The sequence below is a fragment of the Elephas maximus genome, chromosome 2, assembly GCF_024166365.1.
Source record: "Elephas maximus indicus isolate mEleMax1 chromosome 2, mEleMax1 primary haplotype, whole genome shotgun sequence".
NCBI classification, from domain to species: domain Eukaryota; kingdom Metazoa; phylum Chordata; class Mammalia; order Proboscidea; family Elephantidae; genus Elephas; species Elephas maximus.
Genome location: NC_064820.1, coordinates 214,568,541 through 214,593,779, shown reverse-complemented (window position 1 = coordinate 214,593,779; position 25,239 = coordinate 214,568,541). Strand labels below are relative to the sequence as shown.

The 25,239-nt window shown below is 55.6% G+C and overlaps 1 protein-coding gene across 7 annotated transcripts in view; it reads left to right on the top strand.

The window, feature by feature from the left end:
* The window catches only part of RAI1 (retinoic acid induced 1), a 139,967-nt gene that overhangs the window by 98,055 nt on the left and 16,673 nt on the right, over positions 1–25,239 (top strand). For 5 of the 7 annotated variants that reach the window (XM_049874751.1, XM_049874745.1, XM_049874747.1 and 2 more), the window contains one exon: positions 23,716–23,889. The exons of 1 other annotated variant lie outside the window; for it this stretch is intronic. The gene's annotated coding sequence lies outside the window, so the exon portion shown is untranslated. One more of the 7 variants, XM_049874750.1, reaches the window with a different exon arrangement.

Below are 25,239 nucleotides of genomic sequence, written 5' to 3'. Positions count from 1 at the left end.
CCTGCTGTGCGGTGTGACTTGCTGGAGTCGGCCGCCTTCTCTGAGCCTCAGGCTTTGCCTTTGCAAGAAGATGGTGAGACTAGATGATCTCTCAGACTCCATTTAGAGCCAACATTTGGGTTCTTGGTCTTTAACTGTCACATAGCCTCACTCCCCAGGGAATACTGTGGTCGTGTCTGTGGTGCAGCGGGCACCAGGCTGGCCCATGACCAGGGGTTCAATCCGTGCACTCGGGGGCCAGCCTTGAGGTCAGGTACAGCCTGGGGCTCACTTCCACCTACAGCACTTTCCCCCGTGGGATCTTGGGGAAATCATTCCGCCTCTGAACCTTTGTTTCTTCCGCTGCAGCATTTGGTGGTTGTGACAATTCACTTCGCACGTAGCTAGCACTCAGTAAATGTGCGCCATTGTGGCTGTTATGATAAGCCACAGCCTCACGGGACTGAGGATTAAATTAGGTGTATTCCTATGGCATTACCAGGATGCCTGGGACCTAGCAAGCAACCACCAGGAGTGGCGACTGGTCTTGTCACCCTTCTGTAGCCAGGGCTGGCTTTGGGGGTGCTGCCTGGGAAGGCACACAGAAGGGTCCTGCCTGGTTTAATGCTCTGCTGTTATCGTCTTGAAGTTCTTTAATCTTTCTGAGCAGGGGGCCTGCGTTTTCATTTTCGCACATGACAAAACTCTTAACAAAAGTCCCTCATGGGTCTGTAAGGACTGCCTGCTGGGCACCTTGCGCACAGTAGGTGCTCGGTGACTTCTGTGCCCCACAAAGCCCAGAGGTCACACACTGGAGGCGAGTACCAAGCAGGCCAGCACATCACACAAGGGGCTGACTCAGCCACTGGCAGAAAGTTGTCTGGAGTGCCAGTGAAAGAGATGGGGCAGGGCTGCTGTACCAGACGCACCACCCGGGAGATGCAGGACGACTGAATTGACAGGAATGGGGCCAAGAGCTCAGGTGCTGAGCACACATGGGAGATTCGTGCTCGCCTGTGTCTCCCCCTCCCTCCCAGGGTGGATGGGAAGTGCCCAGTTAGGAGAAGATGCCTCCCAGTGCCTGGGCATCCACCCATGAGGGGTAAAGGAGGGGACAGGAGCCAGGCACCTGATGTCCCGAGGCTGAGACAGCTGTGCAGGGGGCTTGGGCAGAAAGGGTGACAGCCCACGGTGCTGAGGGGAGGCCAGAGGGCCTCCACGAGGAGCTGGGGCTGAGTGTGTGGAGAAGGGGTGTTGAGGACACTGGGCAGCAGGGGTGTGGCAGAGGCCTCTGACAGACAAAGGCAGCTCAGCAGAAAGGAAAAGAGGATACTAAAGAAAAAAAAAAAAAAGGCTTGTCGGCCGGAACCTTCACAAAGCAGGGAGAGGATAGGTGTGGAGGAGCTGGAGTGCTCGGCACACCTCCTGGTGGGAGGACCAGAGCAGCATAGGGGCCGGTGCCTTCCAGCTAGGTCACCCCACAGGCGACTGTGCTGGCCCCAGAGCGGCCTCAGAAGAGGAGGCCAGGCTTGGGTCTGCCTCTTACTCGTTCTGTGTGGGCCTTCTAGGGGCCATGGCCCAGTGTGTCCCCGCAACTTTGTCCCCCCTGGCACATCCAGCCTGTTGGCATCTGGATTTTATGGTGGAGAATTGAGGCCCTGAGAGGCACAGGATGTGCCGTGGTCGCTCGAGAGAGATGAGGTATCTATCCCACAGGATGGGGGCTGGAGGAGCCACGTAGGGACCACGACCATCCCAAGGAGGAGAAAGAACTGCTCCCAGCTGAGGAAGCCAGGAAAGGACCCTCAGGGGCCACCGCTGCCTGGGATTTGGCCCTGAAGAGATGGCGAGGGGCTGGGGAAAGAGAAGGGGTCAGGCCAGAGGAGTAGTCAGCCTACGTAGGGGCTTGGAGGTGGGACAGCCCCATCATGGGACACCGAAGTTACATATCAGACTAAGAGGTGGCAAGAGCCAGGTGTCGCCTAATGAGATCTGAATTCCATGTTGAGGAGTTGGGACTTGAGCTGGCTGAAAGTAATAGGGAGCCATGTACAGAGCTTGTGCAGGACCACACAGGGCCAGAGGCTGGCGCTGGGGAGACTCTACCAGCCTGGAGGTAGTTACGAGATTCCCGGCCCAATTCTGGACTGTGGCTGTGGGGACAGGCAGGAGGGTCTGAGAGAGGAGGGAGGGACACAGGGAGGACTCAGAGGACATGGGATGGGACTGGCAGGGTGGGCAGACAAGGCCTTCCCTGAAAAGGATCACAGGACAGCTTGGGCCAAGGACACGGGGGTCGTGAGACAGCTGGGCCCAGGGTCTGAACTACAGAGAGGCATTCAGGGTGGAATGGGGATGGGAAGCTTTGGCTCTCTGAGGCTCTGGGGTGAGATAAGATAGCCAGAAGGAGAGGCCCAAGGATAGGACTGAGGAACACCACACTGAGAGGGAGGAGCAGAGAGGTGGGTGGAGCTGGGGCAAAAGGGCCCCAGGGACAGGCAGCTCATGTCCAGAGGGATGGTGGTAGGACGAGGGCACTGATATCAGGATGCTGGGCACCAGAAGCCCCCTACCCTAGGGCCGTCCTGAATGAGGCCTCAGGATGAAGATCCAGGGCACGGGGTCCTGGTCCATCTGCCGGGGGGCAGCCATCCCCAAAGGGCGGTGGGGTGGCGGGCCTCAAGGACAAAGGCAGGCAGGGGCAGAGGAAGGAGCTATGGCTGGGAGCTTAATGGCCCCAGAAAAAAAAAGAAACATAAAACCAGAGAATTATGGGGAGACATAAACAGAGCTGTCAGGTCTTAGCTGCGGGGAGACGGCTGAGCCTGGGGAAGAACTGCTGGCGGCTGAGCCGGGATCCTTGCGTTGCATAAAAAGACAGAAGTTATAAAAGGAGGGAGATTAAGAAAATGCTGCTTCTCCACGCTAGGCTCCCAGCGGATTCCGTTCTCACGCCCCAGCCAGACGCACGCCGACCCTAAGGGGCTGCACACTGACCCTGAGGGCTGGCTGGCATGGCCTGGCCAGGGCAGGGGCCAGGGCCTGCCAAGGATAGAGGGGCCAGGTGGGGGCTGGCATGCCACGAGCTGGGCCCAAGGACGGAGGCGGTGCTGGCCGCGGCAATTTATGGGTGCTGACACACCCTGCCATCTTCATTTTCACCACTGCTGCTGATGTCATTAGCCAAGCACTAATGGGCTTAAATTTCACCTTAAACCATCCCCACTGTCCTCGGCAGATGACAAATGCCCTGTTCTTGCCGGCGCTGCACAGCTGCCAGGCAGGCTTCGCATAGGGCAAGCCCCTCCCTCCTCTTGTGCCCTTCTGGCTCCCCAGGGCTCCCAGGGACCAGGCTGGAGACATTTAAAGGTCAGGGGAATTCCTGGGGGTCTCAGAACCTGGAGGGAGGGGACAGGTGTCTTGGGAGCTTTGGAGGCATTGGGGTGACGTGGCATGGGGAGGCGGGTCCCAGGGTCTGGTGGCCCCTCCCTGTGTGCCATGCAAGCCTCCTAGGCCTGGCATCACAAAGGGGGCAGTGGCAGAGGGGATCCACAGGCAGGCCCTGGGAACTACCTGCCATGTTCTTAAAAGCTTTAGGGAAATCGTGTTTTGTTCAGGCTAGCAAAAATAGCAATGGCGATGCTTTGGGTTGGAATTTCATTCATTCATTTCATTCAGCAGACGCTGGCTCATGAGTCTCTGCTCTCGAATGTCTGTCCAGAACCCTGATTAGCAGCTCTTTTGAGTCCTATGAGAGAGAATGAGGTGTGGGGGGTGGGGAGGAGACAGTCTTTCTAGCAGTGGCTCTGAAGGTAGGAGGGAAAGTGACAAAGGTGCCCTGGCTGGGGGGTATGGTCACGTTTGCCTATACACTGTGCAAGGAGGGCTTGAGCCTGAAAAGGAGGGGGGCGAGAATAAAGACAGAAGCAGCCTCAAGGGCTCCTCAGAGTTTCCTCACTCGTGTTTGCGCATTTGTGTTTGCGCATGTCCTTGGCCACAGCCACTGCCACCTTTGTCTCCCAGCAAGGGGCTGGTGCCCAAGGGGTGACTGGGCTTATCCATCATCAAAGCAGAGCAATCCCTTTCTCATGGGAATCTCTCTGCCTTCCAAGTCCCCGGCACCCACCTCTGTCATCGCGCTGGGAGTGGGTACCCACTGACACCCAGCTGGTGGTGAGAGGAGGTTATGGCCAGAAGAAGGCCACCCTGCAGGCCTTGGTGTCACACTCTGTCCCCTGCCTTCCCAGGCTTGTGCCCTCCCCCTGCAGTGAACCAAGGAGAATGGAGAGGTTGGTGCCTGCTACAGTGGGAGGCGGGTGTCGAGCTGGCGCTCTGTGGCCCCCTTGCTCTCTCCGGGCCTCACACATGCATCCAAAGGTGTCAGCCCTGCCCCGCTTCAACAAGCCAGGAGTTGTAAGCCAGGCTTGGGAGAGGCAGGTCTGCAGCTCCTGCTGCCCTTGGAGGTCAGACAGCCAAGTGGTTAGGGTCATCGGCTTTGGAAAACCAGGCCACTGTCACCCCTTTTCCCCCACCAAATTTGAGTTGGCTCTTGCCTCCTGCTCTGTGCCTCCCATTTCCGGAATTTGAGTGCTCCTTTCCAGCCCTCTGTCTATACCATCACTCTCTGGGAGACTGTCCCAGGCTCCTTGCTGGTCCCCTGGCGTCCACTCTCATCTCCTTCACCAGTTCATCTCCATCACTGCAGCTACTGCAAACTTTCCAACATTCATGTCTGAGGATGGCACTTGCTCCCTTGCTCACCTTCCATGGCTCTCCACTGCCCTCAGCAGAGTCTGATCCTTACTGTGGCCCATGAGGCCCTGTGCTCCACACATTCAACTTGCAAGCCATGCCCATACTTCCATTACCCTCTCTCTCACCCTCTCCTGCCGTTCACTGTTCCTTTGCTAACTCCTGCACATCCCTCAGATCTCAGGAGAGGTGTCACTTCCCCTAAGAAGCTTTCTCCAGTCTTCTGTTCCTACCCGGCTATGATCTGGGCCCCTCCTTCTCCAGGAGGCTATAAAATCTGTGCTTATCTCTGGCTCCTCAGTTCCTAGCACCTGTGTGGCACATAGCAGGTGCTTAGTAACTGTGTCTCGGATGGATGGATCAATGAGTGAGTGGATGGATGGATGAGTGGGTGGGTAGATGGGTGGATGGATGTGAGGTGGATGGATGGGTAGCTGGGTGTAAGGGAGGGATGGGTGCATGAATAGATGAATGGGTATGAGGGTGGATGGATGGATAGGTGGCTGTGAGGGATAGATGGATAAATGGATGGGTGGGTGAGAGGGTGGATGGGTGGGTAGGTGAGTGGGTGTGAGGGTGGATGGATGGATGGGTAGATGGGTGGATGTGAGGATGGACAGATGGATGGACAGATGGACGGGTGGATGGATGGATGGATGAATATGAGGGTGGATGGAAGGATGAGTATGAGGGTGGATGGAGGTGCCATGTGGTTTGTGAGGGAGGCCCTAGGGGCCAGGAATTGGGGTTCCGAGTCTTGGGCAAGTCACTGCCCCTCGGTGGGCTTCCACGACAAGTGTAGAAGCTCAGGGTGAGCTGGGATGAAGGTGGAAGCTCTGGAAGGCAGTAGTCAGATGCTCAAAAGACAGTGTTCAGCGGAACAATTTTGCTCAGAGCCCCTGCAGCCATCAAAGGCCCCCTTCTTCGGAGGAATGCCAACACCCTCCATTCTTGCTTACACCCAGGATCCTTGCCCTCAGTAGCAGACTTGGAGTTGGGCTGGTGGAGTGCAAATCTACACTTTGGTGCTCCCCACAATATGCCCTCCACCTCTGAGGCTTCGATCCCACTCTCTAAAGCAGATTAAACCAATTCGACAAAGAAGGCACTTCCCTCACTGCCCAGCTCACAGAGGGCACCCAGGGAACCTGGAGCTTCAGATCCCAAAGCCCGCATGAGCTACACTGCACTAGCCCTGCCGTGAGCACCACACCCAGCCATAGCACCGTGGCCTTTCTGCCCTGCCCAGCACTGCCTGCGGGGAGCTGTGTTTGAAGCTTCCAAAGCCTAGCCTGACCCCTGAGCCATGCCATATGATTGTAGTATCAGACCTCCCACGTATTTACCTAAAAAAAAAAACCCACTGCTGTCAAGTCGATTCCAACTCATAGTGACCTAGGATGGTGCTTTTGCCACTTACCAGCTGTGTGACTTTGAACAAGTGCCCCAACCTCTCTCTGCCATAGTTTCCTCATCATCTATGTAGACCACATAGAAGAGGGTTTGGTACAGGGGAGCACTATGTGAGACATGGCTGTGAGGATGATGATGACAAAGCACCTTTATGTCCATTTTCTCATCAGTCTTTTGCTTGCCCTGTGACGTGGGTCCTGACAACCATCCCTATTTTACGGGTGAGGAAACAGAGGCCCAGAGATGTGAAGTGGCTCTGATGAGGCCACACAGCTTGCCAGGGCCTCAGGTACTTGGTGTTCTTTCCAAAGACTCGTGAGGCTCAGGTCTGGAAAAAGCCAGGCCTGGCCTGGGGTGGAACACAGGAGCCTTTCTGAGCCGTCTTTCCCCAGGCCTGTGGCCACAGGGCCTCTAGCCAGTTGGCCAAGTCTGTTCCGCCTGACGTGCCAGTCAGGGAACACAGACAGCCAACCCCTGTGCCAGGACAGTGTGGCTGCCCCTCTACCCCTACCCCGGGCGGGGACCAGCTGCTCCTAGGACTGAAGGAAGCTGGAATCAGATGCCTGCCACTCCAAGGAGCTCCTGGCTTCCTGGCATCACCTCCGCAGCCAACAAGGGCCAGTCTGGGATTTTCTTGAACTTTCCTCTGTTATAAATATTTACTTTTTAAAAATAACAGCTAACTTATTGTATTCTTCTCTGCTGGCCAGAGCTCTAACTACTTTGTGTGAGTCCTCTCATTTGATCCTGCACTGCCCTCTGAGATACATGCTGTCACTGCTGTTTTACAGGTGAGGGAACTGAGGGATGGACAGCTCCCACAGCCAGAAGTGTCGGAGCCCAGATTTGGACTGGCGCCGGGGGAGAGGCCCACTCCTAGACTGCCTCCTAGGCAGCCCCGGCCCCGGGCATGGCTCGTAGGGCTAGCCAGCGCCACCAACCCGCCTGTCCCTTCCTTCTGATGATTCAGGGAAAGCACATGGCTGGTGGAATGTACAGGAACATGTGAAACCAGGAGTTGTTCATTTAGGACCAGACTGGACTTAATCCTTGACCCGTGCTGCAGCGGGCAGCTGCCCATACTACTTAGGGTTGAAGCCAGTTCCTGCTTCTGTGCCCCCCAACGCTGTCCACCCAGAAGTGAGGACACAGCCCACTTGGGGATTCAGATGTGGTTTATGCCTTGGGGCCTCAGTTTCCTCATCTGTAAAATGGGAGGGCAGGTGATTGCTGTCTTGCCCATTGCCCAGGCTGGCATCACATCCCATCCTGCAAGGAAACTGGGGCTATGGGGCTAACCTGCTGGCCTAGAGCTGAACAGCTGGAAAGTAGCAGAGCCAGGACTTGTACCTGAACTGGGCCCTTTCTTCAACCACCTTGCATAGTCCAAAGGGAAGATACTTATTCATGTAACAAGTTTTTAAATCTTTTAGAATGTATCACATGCTTATGGTTAAAAAAATGAAACAAATGGATACATTCTCTACACAGCTTTTTTTTTCACCAGACTGGGGGGCTACTCCCCACTAATACAGAAACTTCCCTACTCTTTTTAGTGTCCAGTGGTTTAGAATTTCCCAAATGTGTCCCCCTCAGAGGAACACTTAGGGGCTCTCAGTCCTTTGCTCCTATGGACGATGCTTTGTGCAGATGACATTGGCCAGAGCAGAATAGCTGGGCAAAGGGCACATGGACTTTCTGTTTGTGTCAACACTGCCAAAAAGTTCTCCAAAGAGGCTGTCCTGGCTTACCCCCACAGCCCTGGCTAGACTGGGGCACCTTTTCCGCACACCTTCATCAGCCAGGTAGATGGGGTACACAGTCATGGCACCTGCTCTGTGCCAAGGAAACCAAGTGGAGCGTTTCCTTGGTGTGCTGGGAGGAGCCAGAGCCCAGCCCTGCAGGCTCAAGGAAGCAGGCCTGAGCCCCTCCCACCACACACCCCTCACCACCTGTGAGCTTGGGCAACAGGCCCCCCTCTCTGGGGCTCACCTGTAAAACGGGGGCAGGGAGTAAAGTACCCCTCTCATGGGGTTGCTGTGAGGACGAGGTGAGTTTGTGGATGCACAGTGCTTAGGACTATGTCTGGCTGTTCTTAGTGGTCTGGGTGACGCTCTGTCCCAGGGACTCTTGTTGATGGGGTGGGGGCCCAACCCCTGGGTTCCCCTGGGCCAGTCGAAATCTGGGCTCTGACACTTCTGGCTGTGGGAGCTGTCCATCCCTCACCTGTAAAACAGCAGTGACAGCATGTATCTCAGAGGGCGGTGCAGGATCAAATGAGAGGACTCGCACAAAGTAGTTAGATGCTCAGGTCATGGATTTCAAGGGAAGGGCAGAGGGGTGCAGGGAACCATAAAGGGAAAAGGGGGTATCAGTTTATCCCAGCCTCCCACTATATAGATGGGGAAACTGAGGCCCAGAGAGGTCCAGGACCTGCAGTGTTTGCAAGCTTCTTGGTGCAAAACTGCTTATCCTAGCTGAAAAGCAAATGCCATATGCAGGGTCTGGGGGTTGCCCAGTTCACTGCAGGGACCCAGCTTTGAAACAAAAGGCCTGTTGCTGGGGGCCTGGAGGGCGCTCCCTGGGCAGGACAGAACCTGTATCATCCCCTTGCCAAGCCTAGCCTCCAGGACTCAGCAGGACCTGGAGTTCTAGAGCTGAGCCCTCGCTGCTCTAAATGCGATCCATAGCCCAGCAGGCTCAGCTCACCTGGGAGCTTGCTGGAAAAGCCCACCCTCAGGCACCCTCCCTTCCCATCTGTCCACTCCCTCCCCACTCAAAGCATCAGAATCTGCATTTCACCAAGGTCTCTAGGCAATTCATGTGGGAGGTGAGAGAGCCCAGCCAGGAAAATAAGGAAAGATGCCTTTGGGGACAGGATATGTATCTCTGAGGGCACTCCCAGAATGCCCGCCACACCTTTCCTGCAGACCTACTATGTTCCAGACACAGATAGCTCCCCAGGAGACAGAGGAGGATCATGTGTGGACTTGATCCCCATGAACACAAAAATGGTAGTGCTGGGAGTTGCTGCCCTTCTCTGGGCCTCTGCCAGCTGCCAAGCCCACAACCCCTTACTCTCATGAATCCCATTAATGAGAGCATTTACGGTGAGGAGTGGGAAGCTCAGAAAGGGTGAGAGAGTGGCCTGGGACCATCCAGCAGGTATGTGTGCAGGACTGAACTTGAATCTAGAGCTATCCAGCCTGGCCCCTGACAGGCAGCAGAGAGGTGGGACCACAGGAGGCCACCCCCACCCTGAAGCCAGCTCATGTCATAGCTGGCCATTGTGAACCCAACACCCCTCTCTTGCTCACCACTCTTGGGAGCAGGAGAGGCCCGTAATTCTTCAAGCCTGCATAGCAAAACGAGCCAAGAGGGGTTTTACTTGGACTCTCTAAAACAAGAGAGCCTAGGGGGTCAGGCCATGTGAGCATCATACAGCTGGAAGAGGCTCTCTCTCCCAGGTGCCATTGACTGGAAGTGAGTGGGAGGGTGTTCTGGAAGGGTCCAGTGCAGTGGGAGGTGAGGCCAAGGGGGCTGGGCCTGGGAGTACCAAATGGGCCTTTAGCGGCCGGCTCAGAGACTACTCACTCTGGGAGAAGACAGGAGTGTTGTTGGACATGGCCAGATGCTGGACTCAGACGGTTTTCCTTGCCTCAACTTGACCCTTAAACACCTCCAAATTTCATGGTTGTTTGGGAGAAAGGAAAATCAGCCATCTGCCCACTCAGGCACAGGACGAGGCAGCAGCTGAAAACCAAAGGCAAATATTTTCTGTCCTGAGGGAAGCCTTTCTGGGCTGGGCTTCCCCAGGGGTCAGGGGCTGGATCTGCAGGATGTCCAGGGTCCACCCCGCCCAGGGAGACTTGGGGGCAGTGGTGCTATTTTAGCCATTCCTGGAAATGGCAGCTGCCCCCTGCATTCCTCCCAGCCTTCCCAGCTCGTCTCTAGCAGGGGCCCCTTGTATGGAGATGAAGACCCCTTTAATATAAAATAGGAGCTGCGTGTGAGTCTGTGGTGGGAGAAGTGGGGTGAGTAAGCCATGTTCAGCTGCTAGGCCCTGTGTGAATTGGTGATTCATCACGACAGTCGCTATACATGTTGAGAAAGTAGCGGCACATGGCTGAGTGAGATTGACCATCTACAGGTGAATAAATGAGGCCCAAGTGGACCAGAGACATCATCTTGAGAATGCTGCACCCCGGGACCAGTCCCCCACATGGAACCCTTTCTGGTGACATAGTGGTTAAGAGCTAGGGCTGCTAACCAAAAGGTCAGCAGTTTGAATCCACCAGCTGCTCCCTGGAAACCCTATGGGGCAGTTCTACTCTGCCTATAGGGTCTCTGAATTGAAATCAACTCAAGGGCAATGGGTAGCACCTTGGGTGGGTGTGAGGAAGTGGGTGGGGTTGGTAGTGGATAGACCTCTCTCCAGCCCCCACTGCACCCCCTACCCCTGCCCTCTTTACCCTCCCAAAAACATGGTTTTCTGAACATGCTCCATCCTGATCTTAGATCTTGTGCCTCCGGTGCGGTGTGTGGTCATGGCTCCTGGCATCTCCCTGGTGCCCAACTGTAGGCCTTCCCCACAAAGCCAGGGTGGTAGAGCCCAGAGAGGGTCTCCCAGAGGCTGCAGCCTAAAATGGCTCCTTCCTCTCTCTGGAACTGAGTTTCCATGCCTGAGATTTGGGGTGACATCACCTCCTACAAGGGCAGTTAGAGGGTCAGAAGTAAAATCTATCTAGGCACCTTGGCTATAGGAGAGGTCAGAGAACAGCTGTGGATATTGATGTTACACCGCCTCTGTGGTCTGAGGGTCACGGAGAACATTCTAGATCTGAGAGGCCCCCAGGTCTAGGCTGGCTGGGGTGATGCTCCTTGGGAAGGCTCTGCCGAACCAGACCCTGTGTTTGCTCAGGAGGCCCCTTTCTCCCCCCTCCTGGAAGACAGACCTGCCTCCCCACCAGACCTAGCTGTACCCTCCCAGTTCGAGCTGGTGGCCCCAGCGTGTCACCTGACAAGCCTGACAGAAGCAGCTGCTGGCCTTGAACTCCTCTCCCCACCCTCTGTATCTATTCCACACATCTTCTTGATGGAGGTGCTCTGAGCTCCCCAAGCTCCTTACCTGGGTACAGTAATCCCCAGCCAGAGGCAGTTCCCTTGGGGTGGGGCCTAGCCCTCCCAACCCCACCCCAAGCCCCCTAGGCCAGTCCCTCTAGCCCAGCTGGACTGGGGAGAGAAATCAGGTTTCCAGGGTAGGCTGTGTTCTTTCCTGCCACTAAGCCAGGCAGCTCCTGCAGCTGTAATGCCCTCTTCCTGCTCTCTCACCCGCCCCCCGCCCCCCGCCCCCCGCCCCCCTTGGGAGGGAAGGAGCAGGGGCCGCTGGTGGGTGTCTCCAGGGGTAGACATAGAGCAGAATCTCCCAGTTTGTCGACTCACTGAATGAATGGTCAAGGCAAGTGGGGTAGGGGGGGCGGCTTCTGGCTCAGCCAGCTCCTCTGCTGCCCCCACTGGGGAATTACAGGAGCTGGGTAGGCAGCCTTTTGAAGAGCAGGGTCGTGGGTGTGAACACAAACTTCCTGCTGCTTCTTCCCTTGAGGAGTCTGAGCTCCTGGGTCTGGCGTGCAAGTCTCTTCTCCGCCTGAGGTTGGGCCTGTTGGAGAAGTGGGAAGGGTCAAAAGGCAGAAAGCCTGAGAAGAGGGGAAGGCAGGAAACTGCCTCCTATGCTCTGGGCACCCTTGCTGTCCTGCAGGGCCCCCCCAGCACCGAGACGGGCAGGGGTCGGCTTGCGGTTGCACTGAGCCGGCAGGCCCGCTGCTGTTTAAATGGTGTGTTTGGAATGGTTTACGGTGGGGGCTGGAAATCGGGGGTCATCTCCCCACTTGGCGCCGCCGCCGCCGCTGCTGCAGGGTCCATGTGTTAGAAGCTTCCGCTTCGTAGACCACCAAGGGTGGGCGGGCGTCGGAGAGAGAAGGCCGAACGCTAAATGGGGGTCGGCGCCCCGGGCCCGCCGCCCCCGTTAGCGGAGCGAGGAGGGAGGAAGGCGAGGGGACTAGAGCGCCAGGCTCCCCGCCCCCATTCCACCCGGCTCCAATATTTCGCAGAAAGGCACGCGGCGCCTAATCGGTCCTTGCCAGCCTGAGATTTAGCTGCGCGATGCCCGCGCAGGGGCGGGGGCCGCAGGCCGGGGGAGACGCTCAGAGGCCGGAGCCGCCGAGCGAGGTGAGGAGCGTGGAGCGGGCGGGCGGGCGCGCCAACCCGAGAGGCAGATATAGAAAGGGGGGCAGGTTAAAAATAACCCTCTCCGGCTGGGAAGCTCGCGAGCTCTCGCCTCGTTCGGTGCCAGAGGACTCCAGGGGAGGTGGCGTTGGGGAGGGCAGAGCGGGATTCCCCCTCCTCGGCGGGGCGGGCTGCCCGCCTGCGCGCCGCGGCTGCACGTGTGCGGGGCCGCGCACCCGCGCCCCCTCCCCGCCGCCGCCCCCTCCCCAGGGCCGGGCGCATCTGGCAGCGGCCCCCGCCCGCAGCCTTGCGCAGCTGGAGGGAAGCGCTCCATTATTCATTATTTACGAGCGTTAATAGGTTTGGGGCACTGGCGGGAGGGGGGGGTCGAGGGCGTATCGAGGAGTGAGGCTTAGGAGAAGGGGTGGGGAGCGGAGGGGGCGACGAAGGGGCAGGGCTGCGGCGCGGACCGCAAGGAAGTGTCTCTGCCCGGACCCTGAACCCCCTGCGAGGCGTTTGGGATGCAAGGGGCACGCGTCCGAGGCGCACCTCCCCGCCGGGTGCGGGGATAGTTTAGAGCCCCGGGAGGAAGTGCGGGCCTTTGATTTTTGCCGCTCGGCCTCTGTCCTTCAGTCCTCGCCCTTCCCGAGGCGCGAGGAGGGGGCTGCGGGCCGCGCGCCCCGCCCTGCGTGCCCCTCGTCGCCGCCGACGCCGCCGCCACCGCGTCCCCGTCGCAGCCCCGGCCTCATTTATCATCATCTTTGGTCAAGTGGAGTGTGCAAGGAACAGCTGCTTCACTCGGCTGACTTCCGAGGGCGGCTGCAGCGGGAATCAGGGAAATGAGTGATGGGGGCTGGGGGGGGCACAGGCCCCCCGGGGTCCCCGCGCTGGCGGGAGGAAGGCGGGAGCGCCCAGTGCTCCTTCCGCCTCTCGGTGACTGCAGCGCCCCTTTCCTCTCTCTCCCCGCTTCTCCAATTAACGTGGATGGGGGCAGGAGGCGCCCAGGAAGGGGCCGGGCGCAGGGAGGCGGCCTCGCCGGCGGAGGGCGACGCAAGAGCTACTGGCGGGGCCTGAGGTCGCTGTGACCTTGCTGGGGTCAGCGGGTTGGGCCGAGGAGGAGGCGGCGCGGCGTCTTTGGTGGCGCTTTCCGGATTGGCGCAGAGGCCGGGAAACTAGGCGGGGGCGGGCGGGGGCGTGAGGGGAACATAAATAGAAGGTGAAATTTTACCTGCCCCTGAGGGAGGCCTGCGGATTTTCTCCCGGCAGCGGCGGGCGCGCTGCCTTTGTCTTACACCGCTGAAACATCTGTTGCAGTAGGGCGGCGAGGCCGCAAACCACCCCCGCACCCTGCGTGGCGCCCCCGGCCCCAGTTTGGCCTGAGCGGACAGCTAGAACTCGCTGCGCCGCGTTAACCCTGCTCGCGCTGGGCGCACGTTCCGCAGCCCCAACCGCAGTGCAAGCTTCTGGTGGTGGGGGGGCGACTCTTCGCCTCCCGCCCCAAAACGGCCCTCGCGGGGCGCCCAGTGATCCGCCCCACTTTCAAAGGGTGTCGTGGCAGCAATGGGGGGGTGGAGGGGCGGTGGTGGAAAGGGTTAATGGCCTAGTCGCAAACCCTAATTGTCAGACCCCGGCCCCGCTTCGTTTCAATTACCCTAAGCAGAGACTGAATGCGCAATTAACGAAGTCAGCTTGCCAACTGGAAAGCCGTCCCCCCTTTAACATTTAGCAGAATACTCCACCAGCTGACTCGGACTAAGTAATTTCCTCCGAGCTCTCCCTTTCTCTTGCTCTCTCTTTTCCGACCCCCTCCCTCTTTTTCTCTCTCTTTAATAATAAAATTATACCAAGCAGTTTGCGGTGTGGCAGGCGGCCAGAAAAGCGTTTCTTTAAACGCCGTCGTCTTACAATTAGGCAGCAAGAGGATTTGACACGCCGTGGCGGCCTGACAGGCGCTTCCTCCCCTGGGGGCCGGGGGAGGGGCGCCCATTCTGCAGCTTCCCCAGGTGGAACCGAGTTTGGGAAGGGCTTGGGAGCTGGCCTCCCTGACTGTCAGGATGCTGCAGAGGCAGGGAAGGGAGGGGCGTTCTGGCTCAGGCTGGAGAAGGGGGAGCGGTCCCTGACTCCCCCAGGAAGCTGGGGTACCCAGGAGGGAGAACTTGCACCCTGGTTTTGACCTCCAGCTCTGAGTTCCTTTTGTTTGACAGACGGATGTGGCGGGGTCTCGGCTCAGGGGGGGCCTCCCTGGACTTGTGGATGACCCTCTCTGGGCTCCTGTTGCCCCCTCTGCAGACCAAGGGCAGGTGGACCTAGATGGAGCTTGCAGGAAGTGGCGGAGAGTGGCGGCCCACCCTCTTAGCGGTAGGTTTTGTAGGTACCACCGTGGTCAGAAACCATGACCCCCTCCAGCTCCAGGGACAGAAGAGTAGGCCTCGAAGGCACACGGAGCAGCTATGCAGGCAGAGGGCCACTGGGTTTGACTTTGCAGGATCACCAGGACTGGTGGTGGAAACAGGGCATTTGACCATTGGCTGTAGCAGCCAGGTGACACCAGGCAGGGGTGGGGGTAGGGAAGTGAGTGCAGTTGCCCTGTGTGCCCTCAAGTCCCTCTCCCCAGTTTTGTTGTTGTTAGGTGCCATCGAGTGGGTTTCAACTCATAGTGACCCTTTGTACAACAGAGCGGAACACTGCCCAGTCCTGTGCCATCCTCACAATCGTTATGCTTAAGCCCATCGTTGCAGCCACTGTGTCAATCCATCTCATTGAGGGTCTTCCTCATTTTCACTGACCCTCTACTTTACCAAACACGATGTCCTTCTCCAGGGACTGATCCCTCCTGACAACGTGTCCAAAGTATGTGAGACATAGTCTCACCATCCTTGCATAAAGGAGCATTCTGGCTGTACTTCTTCCAAGACAGATTTGTTCGTTCTTTTGGCAGTCCATGGTATATTCAATATTCTTTGCCAGCACAATTCAAAGGTGTCAATTCTTCAGTCTTCTTTATTTATCGTCTAGCTTTCACATGCATAGGAGGCAATTGAAAACACCATGGCTTGGGTCAGGCGCACCTTAGTCTTCAAGGTAACATCTTTGCTTTTCAGTACTTTAAAAAGATCTTTTGCAGCAGATTTTTCCAGTGCAATGCATCTTTTGATTTCTTGACTGCTGCTTGCATGGGTGTTGATTGTGGAGCCAAGTAAAATGAAATCCTTGACAACTTCAGCCTTTTCCCCATTTATCACTATGTTGCTTATTGGTCCAGTTGTGAGGATCTTTCTTTTCTTTATGTTCAGGTGTAATCCATACTGAAGGCTGTGATCTTTGATCTTCATTAGTAAGTGCTTCAAGTTCTCTTCACTTTCAGCAAGCAAGGTTGTGTCATCTGCATAACGGAGGTTGTTAATGAGTCTTCCTCCAATCCTGATGCCCTGTTCTTCATATAGTCCAGCTTCTCGGATTATTTGCTCAGCATACAAATTGAACAAGTATGGTGAAAGGATACAACCCTGACGCACACCTTTCCTGACTTTAAACCACGCAGTATCCCTTTGTTCTGTTTGAGCGACTGCCTCTTGATCTATGTACAGGTTCCTCATGAACACAATTAAGTGTTCTGGAATTCCCATTCTTTGCAATGTTATCCATAATTTGTTATAATCCACACATAGTATAATCCACACATACTCAGTAAAACACAGGTGAACATCCTTCTGCTGAGATCCATCTGACATCAGCCATGATATCCCTGATTCCGTGTCCTCTTCTGAATCCAGCCTGAATTTCTGGCAATTCCCTGTCGATATACTGCCGCAGCCGCTTTTGAATGATCTTCATCAAAATTTTGCTTGCATGTGATATTAATGATATTGTTCAATAATTTCCACATTTGGTGGGATCACCTTTCTTGGGAATAGGCAGAAATATAGATCTCTCTTCCAGGGGGTTGGCCAGGGAGTTGTCTTCCATATATCTTGGCATAGACGAGTGAGTACTTCCAGTGCTGCATCCGTTTATTGAAACATCTCAGTTGGTACTCCATCAGTTCCTGGAGCCTTGTTTTTCGCCAATATCTTTGGTGTAGCTTGGACTTCTTCCTTCGATACCATCGGTTACTGCTTATATGGTACCTTCTGAAATGGTTAAACGTCAACCAATTCTTTTTTGTATAATGACTCTGTGTATTCCGTCTATCTTGTTTTGATGCTTCCTATTTTCCCCATAGAATTCTTCAATAAGCAGCTCGAGGCTTGAATTTTTTCTTCAGTTCTTTTAGCTTGAGAGATGCAGAGCATGTTCTTCCCTTTTGGTTTTCCAGCTCCAGGTCTTTGCATGTGTCATTATAATACTTTGTCTTCTCAAGCCACCCTTTGAAATCTTCTGTTCAGCTCTTTTACTTCATCATTTCTTCCTTTTGCTTTTAGCTGTTCCACTTTCAAGAGCAAGTTTCAGAGTCTCTTCTGACATCCTTTTCTTTCTTTCCTGTTTTTTCATGACCTCTTGCTTTCTTCATGTATGATGTCCCTGATGTCATTCCACAACTCATCTGGTCTTTGGTCGTTAGTGTTTAACGCATCAAATCTATTCTTAAGATGGTTTCTAAATTCAGGTGGAATATACTCAAGGTTGTACTTTGGCTTTCGTGGATGTGTTCTAATTTTCTTCAGTTTCAACTTGAACTTGCATGTGAGCAATTTATGGTCTGATCCTCAGTTGGTCCCTGGCGTTGTTCTGACTGATGATATTGAGCTTTTCCATGATCTCTTCCCACAGATGTAGTCAATTTGATTCCTGTGTATTCCACCTGACAAGGTCCAGGTGTATGGTTGCCGTTTATGTGGGTAAAAAAAGTATTTGCAATGAAGAAATCGTTGGTCTTACAGAATTCTATCCTGCAACCTCCGGCATCATTTCTATCACCAAGGCCATATTTTCCAGTTACTGATCCTTCTTTGTTTCCAGCTTTCGCATTCCAATCTCCAGTAATTATCAGTGCATCCTGATTGCATGTTTAAACAATTTCAGACTGCAGAAGATGGTAAAAATCTTCAGTTTCTTCATCTTTGGCCTTAGTGGTTGGTGTATAAATTTGAATAATAGTGGTAGTAACTGGTCTTCCTTGTAGGTGTATGGTTACTATCTTATCACTTACAGCATTGTACTTAAGGATAGATCTTGAAATGTTCTTTTTGATGATGAATACAACGCCATTTCCCTTCAAGTTGTTGTTCCCAGCATAGCAGTCCGTAGTGGTTATATCTTTCTTCCCTGATCACTTCCTGTCCCCAGTGGCTGGCTTACTGTCCCTTCCCTGGACCACCCACGGCCTCTTTCGTGGCACTTCATCTCAGCCACTTGGCCTGACGGTTGTCTGTGTGTCTGTCTTCCTTGGGAGAGCAGGAGCCATGCTGATTTTTCCTGTCTACCCAGAGAGTAAGGTGAGCAGTTTTCCTGGAGGGTGAGTGAGCACAGGGACATGGTACACCAGGGGCTGTGACCCGGGGTTGGCGGTGGGGAGAGCACAAGCATTGTTTCCTTCCTGATTGGATTTTGCACGAGTCCTGACCTCCAGGCTCCTCATCGTCAAACCTGTCTCTGGGCATCTTCCCTTTGGGCTGTGGTGCGAATTAATGCATCCAACACAGAGCTGACCCTGTCCATCCACCCAGCTATCAGCCATCCAAACAATGGTTAATAAGCACTTCTCGGGCCAGTTTCTGATCTTGGGGCTGGGAACAAACAGAAGAAGCTCCTGCCTCAGCAGGCTATTTCCTAGCAAGGGAGCACATGCCCAGCAGCTCATCATACCACTAGTTCTGTCATTGTCATTGCTGTTGTGGGCCATGCCACAAGGAGCCTAGAGAGGCCTGGGAGAGTGGGGTCAGGGCCTCACCCTGTGCCCCACTAGTACACAGTGTGGAATGCACAAGGGTCATTGTCACTCAGTCTGCCACTGCATAGGCCTGCCTTCCCCCCTCTCAGAGCTTCGCCTGGAGTCAGGGACATTCTGGAAGCCCTTTCTGCTCTGGGTCTTTATCCATTCCCTGCACTGAGCCCCAACTGTGTACCCAGATTCCCAGGAACAAGCCCTGTGTTTGCCCACAGAGAGCTCCACCTGCGCCTTTGACACCAGGCTGTGATAGCTGGGAGTTTATGGCCAAACACAGCCACAGATAGCTTCTCTTGACCCCTTAGAAGTGTTAAAAATAAACAAAAAACTTTATTTTTTAAATTTGGTTACTAATACTTTAAAAGTGAGAGATCTTCTATTTTACAAAGTTATCTCTGGTTTTTTTTTTAAAGCAAAAGGGTCAGATACTTTGGCACTCTGTGCCCCCTTTCCTGCTTAGCAGCAACCTGCTGGAGTTGAGTGGGGTACCCCACTTTATTTGGGTCCAAGATCCCCAGTTTGCCTCCATCTCCACCTTGCCCACTTCACCCAGGAGCAGTACCTGCCCAGCTCTTGTGGCAGCCTCCTTCCTCAGTGCCAGGGCTGAGGGCGGTGTTGTTCTTTGTGAAATGAATGAACAGGGTCCATGGCTGCAGCCCCTCTCCCCTACTCAAATGTGCTCTGTGCCCCTACCCAGCTGCTGGTTCTGGATATTTTCTGGCATTTTGCACATTTTGTTCTGGGCAGTGTGGGTAGCTGTGATCAAAATGGGCAGAAATCCCTGCCATCATGGAGCTTTCTCTCTAAATAGGAGACCAAAGACGAAATGAGTAAGTCACCCAGCCTGCTGAAGGAAGCACATGTTGTGGAGAAGAAAGCGTTCGGGGGATGGGGGAGCTGTTTAAAGTCATTGGTCAGAGAAGAGGCCTGAGAAGGTGACATGGGAGGGCAGACAGAGCCAAAGGAGCAAGCAAGTAGCTATCTGGGAAGTAGGTATCTGGGAATGGCTTTCCCATCAGAGAGAATAGCCTTGAGGCTCAGAGACGTGAAAAGGCTTGCCCAAGGCCAAAAAGTGAGTCAGCAGCCAGACCAACCGCCAGCTTGGAGCCTCTGTCCTTCACTGCCACAACGAAGTCACCCTCCTCCAGCACGTGGGTGATAGGTCCTGGTTGGTCTCTCTCACCCTTGCGTTCTTTGCCCTCCCTCCAAGCCAGCAGCCACACAAACGCTGACTGCCTGCAAAGCCAGGGACTTCTGGGAGCTTGGGGTGGGCTGGAGAAGGGAGCAGGCTGGAGCCCTCTGCAGTCCCCTCGGGCACCTCTTCCAGCTGGCAAGTTAGCCCCTTGGTCTTGCTGGGCCTGGGGTCAACACTGCCCGGTGGCACTGGGCTGGCCTGGGCTGGGGGAGGGAAGGATGGCTGTACCCCTCATGGCCCCTGGGGTGGCCTGGGCCCCCAGACCTGGCCTTTTATCTGCATCCCAGCAGTCCTGTTTTGTTCTGGTTTCCTCTTTCCCTCATTTTGACAGAAATGGGGAGAGGTGGTGGTACTTTTTATTGAGTGGTGAATAAAGTGACCTAAAAAAAAAAAAAGATAGCTTGTAGTGACTAATCAGTACACACTGATAATAGTGACGCTGTCCCCCGACGACCCCCAGGAGGGCACTGCTGCCTCTCACCACTTCCTGCCACCCACCCCTCACAGCAGGGGTGCTAGTTGGCCATCTGCCCCACCCCAGACGCTCTCTGGGCCTGTTGATGTTGCACCCCAAAAACAGGGAGCAGGATAAAGCTTTGAAAGTCAGGACACCTACGTGGAAGTCTCAGCTCTGCCACTCCCTCTGCCTAGTAACTTGGCAAGTTTCTCCATTCCTCTCAGAAACAGGGGTCCTGGCTTCCTAACTGAGCAGGGTGATGGAAGGGACTAGAAGGGCCCCAGACACACAGTAGGTGCTCAAGAATGAGCTCTGGCTGCAGGCAGATGGGTGAAGTTAGAAGGTGGGGGTCTGGTTAGCAGGCAGAGGCTTGGCTAGCAGATGGAGGGGTCCCATTCTGGTGACTGAGTCTCAGCCAGCTGTCTTGCAGCAGGATCCTTGGAGGAGACGGTGTTGGTGGGGTCTGTAGGGAGGCTACCTGCACATTCTGGAGAGTTGAGAAGCCTGATCCCCACTCCGATGCTCCCTAAAGATCTGTGAGTCCCCAGTCTCACAGGGAGTCTCCAGCCTCAACTAAGAAGCCTGGCTGAGGCCTGACATCTGTAGATGGTACTGGGGCAGTCCCCCAGCTTCGCTGCCCTCACCTTATTGCTTGCCTCTTAATATTGGGGACCTCCAGCCCCGCAACACCCTTGCAGAGGGGCATGTTGGACACCCCTGTGGTGTTGCTCACAAGAGCTTGTGTGTGTGTGTGTGTGTGTGTATACAGGCCTGCCAGGGCCTGTGTACACAGAGGAGTGTGGGTGCTCACGAATGAGGGGTGCATATCTAAGCGTGCTAGGGGCCTGTGAGAGGCCATGTTTTCGGGTGGAATCTGTATTGGTCTTCTGGGGTTCCTTATGCCCTTGCGATGGTCCCCGTCTGCCCCATGCAAGCCTCTCCCAGCTGGCCCAGATGAGCAGCAGCAGCTGGTCCCCATGGGTCCCTCCCCTCCGCTAGCCCTTGTCCCAAGGTCCCCCACCCTGTTCCAGAGGCTGGTGGGCTCCTTGGAAGCACATGCCTTCCCCTACTGCAGCCAGGCCCTTAGGATTCAAATTAGACCCCACAGGACAATGTAAATCTGGCTAATGGTTTGTCATTTCAGTCAGTGTCTCTCATGTATTTATTATTCATCACTCACAAGAGATGGGGAGGCCGGAGTGCTTTCACCTTCATGCCTCCCTGGGCACACCTCCTACCCGACACCCATACCTCAGCCTGTAACCCTCCTCCTCAGGTCCTAGGCCTTGAATGGGTCGAGGTTTTAAGTTTTTTCCCTGCAGCCACAAATCAGGAAATGGGGTCATAAAACAACCTTGAGTAAGTAGGTGGGATGGACCGGGCGTTTCTGAGCTGCTGCTGGGCAACAGAAAGCTTCCTCCTCCTCTGTCTGTCCCCCTGCCTTCCTCTCTCCAGCCGCTGCCTCCAGCTGGGAGCCTTCTGGGTCCATGCTGTGCGCCCATTTCTCTGATTGAGGGCTTAGCCCTGGGCCTGCTGACCTCTCGGGGGCTGCCCAGGGGACAGTAGTTACCATGGTGATAGCAGGCAGCCAGTGACCACCGATGCCCATCAGTGGCCTCCCTTAAGTGAGTCTGGCTGCTTGAAGGTGAGGGCAAGGTAATGACACAAGTGGGAGCCTGATCCAGCTTTCAGGGCATCACAGATTTGCAGAAAATGGCCCCCCACACTACAGCAGGGAGGGGCACAAGAGGGAACCTGGGAACTATGAGCAGGATCACCCACCCCCTTCCCCAGCTCCACCTTCTTGCCATTGTTCTCCAAAAGGGAAAATCTTGAGGTGGGGTCCACCAGGGCGTTCTTTGGTCTGGCTGCGGCAGCTTCAGACATCTATCGGAAGAAACTGGCCTGTGAGCCAGCTCTGCCCTGTGGCACTGAGCAGTTCACAGCATTCCTCTGCACCTCAGTTTCTTCATGTGTTAAATGGGTAGGACAGTTGTACACTGAACGAGGAAACTCTGCAGGGTAGGCCACAAGGAGCATGGGCAGCCCCTGCACCTGTCATGTCCAGTGGTACCTCAGGAGGGAAGGTTATGGCTGGGGCCTCTGTCTGAAAGACTTGTGCCCCCAAGTTTACCCCAATACTGACGGCCTTGGGGGGCTCTGGTCTTGCCTAGAGGCAGTCTGGGGGCTGGAGTCTCATCATACCACCAGCCTCTGGTTCCCCCCTCCATTATTCCATGGCAGTATAGATGGCTAGGGGTGGTAAGACCCCCTATGGTGCCACAGGGCAGGCCTGGGCATTGGGGTGCCAGGCCTAGTTTTGTGCTGCGTGACCTCAAGTGCTGCTCTTTCTGAGCCTCACTTGCCATCTCTGTAAAATGGGCCTGGGAAGACTGAGGTCCTAGAGTTGTCCTAAGGGCAAAATGTTGAACCATCTGGCGTCTACAGGACCCGCCCTCCCTCCCACCCTCCTTCCATCCTTCCTTCCCTCCTTTCCTTCTGGTTTGGCAAGAACTTTAGAGCCCAGGCTGTGAGGTAAGGCCTTGACCAAATGACTGGGAGGAGAGGCGGGTAGAAGACATGGAGAGAAGAGACTGGTGTGGGGGTAAACCTACGGGTAGGGAGGTTAAGCTGGACGGACCAGAAGGAGCCCAGTGAGGAATGGCGTGTCCCACTCCCCTCTCCTTCTGGCTGAGCCAAAGGCCATACCCACAGTCTGGCCCCTCTAGCTGCCTCCTCTCCAGTTCGAGGTCACCATCCCTCTGCCAGGAGGCCCTCTTTGTGCCCCCCTCTGAGCTCCACTGCCTGCTTCTTCTCCCCCTCCTTGTCCTTTCTTAGTGCTCTTGAAAAGTAATCATAATCATAATAATTAATAATAAGAGAGCCCAGGGCAGGCCCAGGCTGCTCTTAAAGAGGCAGAGCCCGGTTTTCTCCTGGCAGAGCTGGTGGTCCATTGAAGCCCTGCCTTTGTTCCCCCCACCCCCCCTCCCCCCCATCTGGGGTGGAGGGTGGTTGGTATTGGGGCGAGCATTTTTGCCTGCTTTCTCCATCAGGCACTGGGCTTCTCACGTTTTAATTGAACTGTCTTTTCGTAGAGATAGATGCTCTCACTGCATCCAGCTGCTAGCGTGTATTGGGAAGCTCAACTGTAATACAGTTCTGCTAAGTGAAAAGATGCAGCCGCCGAACTGATTAAACAAGGAGGAGTCGCGGACAGCAGGCTGGGGAGGGCTGCGTAATAGCGCCCGCGCTTTCTTGCTCTCTTTAAATAATGTTTCTGGTAATGCATTTTGTAGAATGTGAAAAAAAAAAAAAAGCGGTAGAAATGCTAATGATATCCACAGGACACTCAGCAGGAAATGAGAGCGATCTGGGACTAATAAAAGCCGAAATGTAATTTGTGCAGATATACAAGGCACAGCCTTCAGCGTTGTCCTGGGTCTCTGAGTTCTGGGCTCATAAATATGGACTGGGTGGGGCAGGGGCTTGGACAGCCCTTGGCAGGGCAGTGGGCCTGCCTAGGTGGGCACCACGTGCTCCCAGGGAGCAGGGTGAGGAGGTGCAGGGCTGCCCACCCAGCCCCTCTGGGCCAGGGCATCATGGCAGGCACCTTCTGCAATGTTTTGTCCAAGCTGCCAGGGACGGGACTGAAGTAGGTCAAGAGGACAGCACTTCCTGTCAGAGGGAACCTGTGATAAATCCTGGAGGGGTGACGGGAGGCTGCTGGCAGATACGCCAGAGGGCAGGGGGCTCGCCCTGTGGAACCCTGGTCCCCCACATTGTGGGCGCCTCCCTTCTCACCCTACCCAGGTCTGCGGCACCTCCATCTCCAAGTCAGGGCGAGCTGACTCCGGGGCAGAGGGCTCCTGGCTGGCTGTCCTGGGCTCATCCTGCTCAACTGGATCTGTCGCCTTCTCTGGGTCAGCCCCCAGACGCTGAACTGAGCCCAGGGTCTACGTTGGGGTCCAGGCCACAGGAAGAGGGGTGAGCCTGTGCCTCCCTTCTGGGGGGATCCCCAGCCTCCCGTCTCTCTTTGTGTTTCTCAGCGTCTGCTCTGTGTCTCCCTCTTTATCCCTTTCTGACCCTCACAAAAACAGAGCCCTGGAATCTCTGCAGCCTGAGGCAGGCCACCCCCTCCTCTCAGCCTTGAGGAATGAGAGCTGGAAAGCCCCACTCTCCCATGGGCCCAGTTCTTCTTGCCTCCTGGCTGGGAGGCCAGCATTATCACAGGGTAAACCCCAGCGCCCTCTGGGACTCTGCCAATGACAGCCAGACCCTCGACAAGATCCCTGGTCCAGTGCCCAACACATTCCTCCCTCCTCCCCCTTCCTGAGCTGTCTTGAGTGTTTTCTAGGGTGGCTAGTCTGGCCTGCCTGTCAGCTCCAGAACCTTCTGCCTGTTTAGTGAATCCAGTTGCTCTGCGCTGAAAGGCCCCCACCCCCACCTCACCCCAGGTCATTCCCTGACCCAGAATCCTGCTTCAGCCAGCTCGACCCCACCCAGGCCTGACCTCTAAAATCATAACCAGATGGATGGGGCTGCAGCATGCCCTAGCCCTGACCCTGTGGAGGCGGGAGGGGCGGAGCACCAGGCCTGGGAGAGAACGCAGCTTCTCACACTTGCACGGGAAGGGCTGTAGCCACGGGACTGCGTGTGTCTCTCTCTCCCCAATTAGTATGCGCACCCTCACTTCAGGCCACGTAATCTGTTTATGCACCTACAATATCAAAAACAAGCAGGTGCCCCCGCCCTGCATCCCTGGGAGTCGAATCAGGGACGGTGTGCGCCTGCAGTGGCTCGGGGGGCCCTAATCATCCGACGTAGGTGAGAAGGAGCAGATTCCAGATGGCGTGGCAGTGATGGAGGAGGGGTGCGTGTGGCCTGTGTGAGTGTACACAGGTGTGCACGTGTGCCTGGTGTGTGCATGTGTGCCTGTGTTCATATGTGTTTGCCAGTGTGAGCATGAGTACGCATGTAAGCCTGTATGAGCATGTGTGACTCTGTGAGTGTGTGTGCGTGCGTTCATGTGTGTGTCTGTGTGTGTGTGCTTGAAGACGTAGCAGGGTGGCTTCTCCCTGGGGCGGGGGCAAACCCCCTCAGCCCCGTATGGCAGGCCACACTTGAAGGCTGGACCACAGGGACCAGATGAAAGGCTCCAGCAGGCCCAGGGGACAAGGGAGCTGGGATTACTCTGCTGAGTGCTTTGGAGCTGTCAGTGCAGGGCTCGGGGAGGCGGTGGAGGAGGGTGGGAAGGGTGGGAGGGGCTGGAGAGGGAGGAGCTGGCCAGGGGTTGGGGGTGGCAGCTGCCTGGGAGGCCTGCGGGCAGGCAGTGGC